Genomic DNA, 10,022 nt, shown 5'->3' on the forward strand with positions numbered 1-10,022 from the left:
GGAAGGGAGAGGGAGAGAGAGATAGAAACATCAATGATGAGAGAGAATCATGGATCGGCTGCCTCCTGCACGCCCCCTACTGGGGGTTGAGCCTACCACCCGGGCATGGGCCCTTGTACATGGAATCGAACCCGGGACCCTTCAGTCTGCAGGCTGACGCTCTATCCACGGAGCCAAACCAGCCAGGGCCACTTTGTATTTTGATGGGTGATTTCTCAATTTGAAATGTTTGAAGAGCCAGCTCTCTACTGGCATTTGCTAAAATTTGTGATCTCAGAACCACGAGGCATTTCAGAGGGAAGTCACAGCTTGGCTTCCCTTGACTGGCCAGCGCCGGCCAGGCGGTCAGACCCCCCGCGGGCCCTGTGCCTGCGGAGAGAGCGCGCTCCTGTGATGGGAAAGGAACGAGCCCGCTGCTCATGGTCACACACGGTTTGTGTTATGAGAACAGAATGTTAATAGAACAACAGGAACACAAAAAGCGCTGGGAAACCCCGGATTCGTTTCTCTTTCAAAGAAAGTTTTCGTTCCATCTCTACCAATGCAGGCCTCCCGGTGACGGTGCAGGTACGGTGTTTTCATCATTAGACACTGGTGCTCTGGCTCTGAAAGGTGAATTGAGTGGACGGGGTCCAGCACTAAGTGTGTTTACACTTTGCCAATATTCCCAGAATTTAAAAAAAGTGCATGTTAACCCAGGCTTCTTGTCCTTATTATTCCCAGCACTAACTTGAAAACAGCGTTTATAAAGGCTTTGCTGTGCACTTTGTGGAGAAGGTCGCTGGGGCATAGGCACCCTCTGTCTCCTGTGTTCACGCTTCTCCACTCTGTCTGCTGAGATGTACTGGGGAGAGGAGTCTGTTTCCAGATGCATCAGTGCAATCCACATCCACATTCTGTGCATTTAGAAATGTATCTGTCAAAACACACACACATTAAAGTGTTCGTGTAGAGCAAAGGCAGATGGGCCTCAGTTTATGATAGTAGATATTATGTTTAAATTAGACTACTTCTGCCGGGCCAGTGTGGCTCAGTGGTTGAACATCGGCCTGGGAACCAGGAGGTCAAGGCTTGATTCTTCGCTCTCTACTGGCATTTGCTAAAATTTGTGATCTCAAACCCACGATGCATTTCAGAGGGAAGTCACAGCTCGGCTTCCCTTGACTGGCCAGCGCTGGCCAGGCGGTCAGACCCCCCGCGGCGCCCTGTGCCTGCGGAGGGAGCGCGCTCCTGTGATGGGAAAGGAACGAGCCCGCTGCTCATGGTCACACACGGTTTGTGTTATGAGAACAGAATGTTAATAGAACAACAGGAACACAAAAAGCGCTGGGAAACCCCGGATTCGTTTCTCTTTCAAAGAAAGTTTTCGTTCCATCTCCACCAAGGCAGGCCTTCCTGGTGACGGTGCAGGTACCGTGTTTTCATCATTAGACACTGATGCTCTGGCTCTGAAAGGTGAATTGAGTGGACGGGGTCCAGCACTAAGTGTGTTTACACTTTGCCAATATTCCCAGAATTTAAAAAAGTGCATGTTAACCCAGGCTTCCTGTCCTTATTATTCCCAGCACTAACTTGAAAACAGCGTTTATAAAGGGTTTGCTGTGCACTTTGTGGAGAAGGTCGCTGGGGCGTAGGCACCCTCTGTCTCCTGCGTTCACGCTTCTCCGCTCTGCCTGCTGAGATGTGCTGGGGGAGAGGAGTCCGTTTCCAGATGCATCAGCACAGTCCACATTCACTGAAGTGCTAGGTTTCTGTGCGTGTAGAAATGTATCTGTCAAAACACACACACATTAAGGTGTTCGTGTAGAGCAAAGGCAGATGGGCCTCAGTTTATGACAGTAAATATTATGTTTAAAATACAATACTTCTGCCAGGCCAGTGTGGCTCCGTGGTTGAACATCGGCCTGGGAACCAGGAGGTCAAGGCTTGATTCCAGGTCAGGGCACGTGGCTGGGTTGCAGGCTCGGCTCAGCCCCCAGTGGGGCATGCAGGAGGCAGCCCATCGGTGATTCTCTCTCATCATTGATGTTTCTATCTCTCTCTCCCTTCCTCTCTCTCTAAAAAATCCATAAAAACATATTTAAGCCCTAACCGGTTTGGCTCAGTGGATAGAGCGTCGGGCTGCGGACTGAAGGGTCCCAGGGTCCCGGGTTCGATTCCGGTCAAGGGCATGTATCTTGGTTGCGGCGGGCACATCAGTAGGGGGTGTGCAGGAGGCAGCTGATCGATGTTTCTCTCTCATTGATGTTTCTAACTTTCTATCCCTCTCCCTTCCTCCTCTCAAAAAAAAAATCAATAAAATGTATTAAAAAACATTTAAAATACAATATTTCTCTAATGGATGGAGTAAGATTTTAGAAACTTGAAGATAGAGATGTGTAGAGTTAGGTGACTGTCTTCGCGTTACTTGGGCGTGTGTATACACTTGGAGCATGAACAGTGTTTCGAGTTCTCTGATACCCGCTTAGCTTCCTAGTGAAGGAAGGCTGGGGCCGACCATGTGTGGTTCCCAGACACACTCGTTTCTCCCTGTCCGGTGTCCCTAAAGCCGAGGCTTATGTTTTCCTGACTCCCCTCTGGTTAAGGATGATGAAAGGACAGCAAGCACCAGACCAGCAGCTGGGAACTCCCGGAGCGGAGCCAGGGGGCATGTGCCCGGGGTCACGGGCCTGGCAGGGCTGGGCCTGCAGCAGTTCCTTGGTGTGAACATGCCCAGTAAGGAGATTATGCGAGTCTCCTCGTTAGATCTTAAAAATGCCAAAGGTTGTCAGGAGACTGTTTTCCCCCCAAGACATTTGTAAACTTCTCAAACCCACGTTACTTGAAAGTATTTCTCACTTTATTGTCCGTATATCCTTTTAGATCATTAACAGTTCTTGCCAACCAAGATTTGATAGAACGTCTTGTATTTTCTATTATGAACGTAACAAATACACTGTTTACATGTTTTTTAAAACAACCAATGCTAGGTGCCCTGCTCTGCCCCCGCCCCCCACATGAGAATCACTAACCTGAAGTAATCCACAGTTCCTTTTTGTATCATTTTTGTCCTTACAGATAGGATGTTAATGTTTTATTAATAGCTTGCTTTCGTTTTCAAGATAAATTTCTCACTTCTGTCTTCCATTTATTTATCAAAACAAATATTTGTTTATGGGACAATTAAAAAATATTGACAATTCTTTTAATGAAGTCTGTGTGCGAGTACACATACACAAGACACTAATGTGAGAGCAATTCCAGAATCCTACATAATAAAAGCGTAATATGCTAAGTGTCCGACTGATCGGCTGACCGTTTTGTCGACCACTCAACCAGTCACTGTGACACACACTGACCACCAAGGGGCAGACACTCCGACCGGTAGGTTAGCTTGCTGCTGGGGTCTGGCGGATTGGGTCTGGGCGAGAGGGCTGAACACGCTCTGGAGCCCTCCTGTGGTCCCTCCCTGGCCAGCCGGCCAACCTCCTGCGATCCCTCCCCAGCCGGCTGGCCCCCATCGGCCCCCATCGGGACTGGGAGAGCCGTCCCCGATCGACTCCGATCACCAGCCAGGCCGAGGGACCCCACCCGTGCACGAATTCATGCACCAGGCCTCTAGTATTGATATATTTAGAAATGTAAATGCTTACTATATAAATATAAGTGCTTATGTTATTGCACTATAAAATTATTTCTTCCTAAAAATTATTTTATATAAATATAAGTGCTTATGTTATTATTGCACTATAAAATTATTTCTTCCTAAAAATTATTATTCTAGATGTTTTTGCTATTTTTAACCCCTCTAGGAAATATTTACAAAAATGTTTTTATATCGTTAAGATCTGTGCTTTTATAGAAATTGGGACCTGTTAGCCAGTGAAGTGGCACCAGAGTGCTACCAAGATTGGACCTCAGTTCAGCGGCCTCAGTACTTGAATTCTGGCTAAGAAAGAATTCGGAGCCAAGACTCAGATACAAGCAAACGTTTATTTAAAAGTCACAGAGGTAAAAACGGTGAGCCAGCTGGGCTGCGTGGGCTCAGGAAACAAGATTTGGAGGTCAAAGAAGGGCCTTTGGGATGTAGAAGAAAGAAAGGCAAAGGCGTGCACCTGGGGGGGACAGGGGACAGGCCCAGGCTGCTCCGAGGAGGAGCACTGAGTGAGGAGGCGCGCCGAGTCCTCTGTCTCGGGAGCTTTTATCTGGGGCCCAGGGACGATCTCCGTAGACCATTCACCAGCCGTCCCGCCTGCCCCTCAGGGTCCCGGGCTCTACTGATGGGTGGGCACCGGGCAGGTGTCATTCGTCATCTGTCTGGTGCTGATGTCGGCCACGGGGCCACCCCGCTTGACCTTCTGCTCTTCTGGGCCTGGAGCTGAAACACAGCTGAGCCCAAGGTGTCATCTCTTGGGCTGAATGCTGAGGGAGTGATCCTGCAAGGGCTTCTGTGGGATCCTGTGAGGCTGTGCTCTGCCCCCGTCCTCCTCTGAGGGGGTCACCCATGACTGGTGCCAGGCCAGGGAGGAGAGGTCAGGGGAGGAGAGGTCAGGGGAGGAGAGGTCAGGGAGGAGAAGGTCAGGGGAGGAGAGGTCAGGGGAGGAGAGGTCAGGGGAGGAGAGGTCAGGGGAGGAGAGGTCAGGGGAGGAGAGGTCAGGGGAGGAGAGGTCAGGGGAGGAGAGGTCAGGGGAGGAGAGGTCAGGGGAGGAGAGGTCAGGGGAGGAGAGGTCAGGGGAGGAGAGGTCAGGGGAGGAGAGGTCAGGGGAGGAGAGGTCAGGGGAGGAGAGGTCAGGGGAGGAGAGGTCAGGGGAGGAGAGGTCAGGGGAGGAGAGGTCAGGGGAGGAGAGGTCAGGGGAGGAGAGGTCAGGGGAGGAGAGGTCAGGGGAGGAGAGGTCAGGGGAGGAGAGGTCAGGGGAGGAGAGGTCAGGGGAGGAGAGGTCAGGGGAGGAGAGGTCAGGGGAGGAGAGGTCAGGGGAGGAGAGGTCAGGGGAGGAGAGGTCAGGGGAGGAGAGGTCAGGGGAGGAGAGGTCAGGGGAGGAGAGGTCAGGGGAGGAGAGGTCAGGGGAGGAGAGGTCAGGGGAGGAGAGGTCAGGGGAGGAGAGGTCAGGGGAGGAGAGGTCAGGGGAGGAGAGGTCAGGGGAGGAGAGGTCAGGGGAGGAGAGGTCAGGGGAGGAGAGGTCAGGGGAGGAGAGGTCAGGGGAGGAGAGGTCAGGGGAGGAGAGGTCAGGGGAGGAGAGGTCAGGGGAGGAGAGGTCAGGGGAGGAGAGGTCAGGGGAGGAGAGGTCAGGGGAGGAGAGGTCAGGGGAGGAGAGGTCAGGGGAGGAGAGGTCAGGGGAGGAGAGGTCAGGGGAGGAGAGGTCAGGGGAGGAGAGGTCAGGGAGGAGAGGTCAGGGAGGAAAGGTCAGGGGAGGAGAGGGCAGGGGAGGAAAGGCCAGGGGAGGGTCTAAGTTGTAGGACCAGCGGGAGGAAAGGTCCCGCCCTGCAGTTGTCTTTCTCTGAACCAGGCTGGAAGGAAAACAGCAGCCTAATTACAGCCTCTGTCACTCTCCACTGGGCATTCAGGCCGAGGGAGAAAGGAAATGACTCCACTCGTTGGATCAAACAAAAACACCCATGGCCCCGGCTTTCCGGACAGGAAGGGTTTATTGAGCCAGACGCGAGGCCGCAGAGGACCGGGCCGGGGCAGGCCGCTCAGCTCAGCCACCGCCACCAGGCTGGATGGGGGAGGCCTGAGCCCCTGTCCTGGGCTTGGCGGGACCTTTCATACATGATGTTTGGGGAAAGAAAGATGTAAGTTGTTCTGAAAGAATTGGGATTGGCTGCAGCTAAGGGGGTTGGAAAAGGAGAGGCAGGGGTAGGGTAGGGGCTCAGTCTGTAGGGAAGAAACATTTACTACTGTTTTGGTTTGTTTGGTTTAGTTTGTTTTGTTTTGTGTGGGGTTTTTTGTTGTTGCTGCTGTTGTGAATCCTCACCCGAGGATGTTTTTCCATTGATTTTTAGGGAGATTGGAAGAGAGAGGGAAAGACAGAGAGAAACATCGATGTGAGAGAGACACATTGATTGGTTGCCTCTTGCACGTGCCCAGACCAGGGCCCAGGCCGGGGAGGAGCCTGCAAGGGTACGTGCCCTTGACTGGAATCGAACCCGGGACCCTTTGGTCCGCAGGCCGACGCTCTGTCTCTCCACTGAGCCACACGGCGAGGGCTGTGCTACTTTGGATGGGTTGGCTGCAGGCAGCAGCCCTGAGAGTCCGCCATCAGCAGGATGTGGGGCATCTGTGCTTCCGAGAGAAGTAGATTCAAAGCTCCGACATGCGCGGCTCGGGGCACTTCATTGCCGGTCCGCTCACGGCTATTAACGGCGGGATTCTCGTCTCCTCTTACTCTCTGGCTCACTATCATTTCTTACAAATATTTTTTATTGATTTCAGAGAGAAAAGGAGAGAGAGGAAGAGAGAGAGAGAGAGAGAGAGAAACATCAGTGATGAGAATCATTGATCGGCTGCCCCCTGCATGCCTCCAGGCATGTGCCCTGACCAGGAATTGAACCGTGACCTCCTGGTTCATAGGCCGACGCTCCACACTGAGCCACGCTCACGCCGGTGGGCTAAATTAGGACAGCTCATAATTTTTCTCTGTCAGAGGCCAGGAATATGAAGAGATAGGTTAGGTCCAGCCTTTCCGGTAGGAAGAGATCTCCCTGATTAGACGCATGCGGGTGCTCCCCGTGGGAGACCACAGGCCAGGGTGACCTTGGCTTTCCTCCCTCTCTGCTCTGTGGCTGCAGCTGCCACGGGACCCCGGCTCCCAGCCCGGATGTACTCACTCCTGGTCCACGAGGGTCAAAAATGTCGAGCAGAAACAAGGCGAGAGGACTTGCTGGTGAGAAGGATGGGGAGGTCCCGGCGTAGCGTTCGTAGTCGTAGTGTGTGAAGCTGACCGTTGTTTGACTCATTGGTCCCCAGCAGTTGAAATCCTCACTCAGCGTAAAGATGCTTTTCTTCTGCCTCGTCACTGTTGGAAGACCTTCAAGAGCCTTCTTCAGTGTAAACGTGTTGGTGTGAAAGCATGATGGTGTGGGGGTGTACAGGCGTGAAAGCATGAAGTGTGGGCGTGCACAGATGTGAGAGCATGAAGTGTGGGCTGTACAGGCGTGAAAGCATGATGTGTAGACGTGAGAGCATGAAGTGTGGGCGTGTACAGGCGTGCACCTTTCTCCTTGGCAGTTGAATTGTGGACAAGCTATCACACGGCTAATTTAGAAAGAATTCTAAAAAGTAAATGAGAAGGGCACGTCCCTGTTGATTCTATGGAGGGATATGCCAGGAAGAGGAGCAGTTGTTTGATGTGGTTTCTGAGGCCGCACCCCTGTCGAAGGAAAGCCTCATTTCCATTCATGGAAGGTAGTTGGTGAGGACACTTCCATCCCTTTTTCTCTCTGTCTTACCTGCGGGAAAAGTCCCAGCTCCTGATGACTATGCACAGTCCCACCCTGACGGGGGTAAAGTGGCTGGAACACACACACACACACACACACACACACACGCACACACAGGCACACAGGCACACACGCGCACACACAGGCACACACACGCACACACAGGCACACACACAGGCACACACAGGCACACACGCACACACAGGCACACACGTGCACACACACAGGCACACACAGGCGCACACACGGGCACACACGCACACACACACAGGCACACACACACATAGGCACACACAGGCACACACAGGCACACACAGAGGCACACACGAATTCATACGTTGCTGGTGATTAGTCTCATGTTTAGGTTGCCGTCCTCACCAGGGCACTTAAATTCCCAGGAGTTCAGCTGCCCTGCTTCTCCCCTTTGCTCTCCTGATCACTGCTCCTGCCCCTCCTCTCCGGCCCCCTCGCTCACCTCCTCTCATCTTCTCTCTGATCCTTGCATCCCTTCATTCTCCTCTCTCGGAGCTAAAGGCCTGCTTCTTACTCACCTGATAAAATACGTGCAGTTGGCAGAGAAATTTCATATTTTATCACTGAATCTGCTGCCCATTTTTAAAGGTTCCAGTGACTCAGCCTCCCCTCTGTTAGCGTGAACTCCCCCTCCTCTTATCCAAGGACAGCCGCTTCTCTGGCGCAGTGACCGTACGTACCTCTTTATGCCTGTTCAAGGGGTTTGTTCCTGCATTCATCCTCTCTTCTCTGTGTTGTCCATTTTCTCCTGTTAAGTAATGTTCCATCTGCGTAGATGCAGGTGCAACAGGACCCAGCAGAATGTCTGTTCCCTCCGCTTGTGTCGCCCTTCAGTCCTGTCTTATTTCTTGTTTTCATTTGTAGAAAAATTCCTTGAGTTTCTCTACTTCTTGTCTCTTCGTCTTCACATATTCTTTCATGACCCAACACCAGGCAAGCTGTGCTAGCCCCTTCACCCTGAAGCTGCGATGCAAATGCCACCGATATTCTCCATCATTTTTTTTTATCATCCTCACCCCAGGATATGTTTTTCATTGATTATAGACAGAGAGGAGAGTTCAGCTGCCCTGCTTCTCCCCTTTGCTCTCCTGATCACTGCTCCTGCCCCTCCTCTCCGCCCCCTCGCTCACCTCTCATCTTCTCTCTGATCCTTGCACCCCTTCATTCTCCTCTCTCGGAGCTAATGGCCTGCTTCTTACTCACCTGATAAAATACGTGCAGTTGGCAGAGAAATTTCATATTTTATCACTGAATCTGCTGCCCATTTTTAAAGGTTCCAGTGACTCAGCCTCCCCTCTGTTAGCGTGAACTCCCCCTCCTCTTATCCAAGGACAGCCGCTTCTCTGGCGCAGTGACCGTACGTACCTCTTTATGCCTGTTCAAGGGGTTTGTTCCTGCATTCATCCTCTCTTCTCTGTGTTGTCCATTTTCTCCTGTTAAGTAATGTTCCATCTGCGTAGATGCAGGTGCAACAGGACCCAGCAGAATGTCTGTTCCCTCCGCTTGTGTCGCCCTTCAGTCCTGTCTTATTTCTTGTTTTCATTTGTAGAAAAATTCCTTGAGTTTCTCTACTTCTTGTCTCTTCGTCTTCACATATTCTTTCATGACCCAACACCAGGCAAGCTGTGCTAGCCCCTTCACCCTGAAGCTGCGATGCAAATGCCACCGATATTCTCCATCATTTTTTTTTATCATCCTCACCCCAGGATATGTTTTTCATTGATTATAGACAGAGAGGAAAGAAGAGGGAGAGAGAGAAAAAAAAATCAATGTGAGAGAGAAACATTGATTGGTTGCCTCACACACACACCACGACCTGGGACCAAATTCAAAACCTGGGTATGTGCCCCAACCCGGAATTGAACCCTTGACCCTTTAGTGCACAGGATGATGCTCCAACCATTGAGCCACACCAGCCAGGGTTCCATGTTTTGAAACTGATACCATTGGTACCAGAACTGCACACTTCCTTGGTTTTCATTGGACTTAACCATCTCGGAGCTTGATCTTCTTATTCTGACTGATTGGTGAGCTTTGGCATGCCCTGGGCTCCGTGACCACTCTTCTGCTGACACCCACCTTCTAGCTGACCCAGCACCTAGGAAGTGTTTACTTCGCAAATCATCTCGCTACTCCTATTCCGCCTGCCAGGCCGGACCCCTCTCTGCAGCCAGTCACTCATGTCTCTCCTGTCGTGTCTCAGGGCCCTCCCGTCTAAAGAGAAGCCCTGAGGCCCACCTTTCACACTGATTCCCCTCGTGTCTCCTTCTCCATAGAGGCCACTGGGCTCAGTCAGGAAGGAGGCAGTGGTCGTCCCCGAGTTCCCCTCCTCTCACCCTCAGTGCCCACCCATCAGTCTGACTGCTCAGCTCTCCTTCGGAAACAGAGATCAGAATGCGGTGGAAAGAGTAACCACGATTTCAAGAACTTTGTGGCGAAAGTTCAAAGAGATATATCTACACCCTGCTGATATTGAAGAGATGCGGTGAGGATAATGCGAGTGGTAATTCCCGGGAAGTGGGATTGCGCTAGAACAAAGCAAAAGTGTGTGTGTGTGTGTGGGGGGGGGGGGG

General features: G+C 51.9%; 1 protein-coding gene across 6 annotated transcripts in view; it reads left to right on the forward strand.

Annotated features, from left to right (window-relative positions):
- The window catches only part of GULP1 (GULP, engulfment adaptor PTB domain containing 1), a 101,938-nt gene that overhangs the window by 28,283 nt on the left and 63,633 nt on the right, over positions 1-10,022 (forward strand). The window contains exon 1 of one of the 6 annotated variants that reach the window (XM_014539728.1): positions 5,654-5,769. The exons of the other annotated variants lie outside the window; for them this stretch is intronic. The gene's annotated coding sequence lies outside the window, so the exon portion shown is untranslated. Of the gene's footprint in view, positions 1-5,653; positions 5,770-10,022 lie in introns of those variants that run through there. 6 annotated transcript variants of the gene reach the window in all.

This window comes from Myotis brandtii, unplaced genomic scaffold (genome assembly GCF_000412655.1).
Source record: "Myotis brandtii unplaced genomic scaffold, ASM41265v1 scaffold227, whole genome shotgun sequence".
Classification (NCBI taxonomy): Eukaryota; Metazoa; Chordata; class Mammalia; order Chiroptera; family Vespertilionidae; genus Myotis; species Myotis brandtii.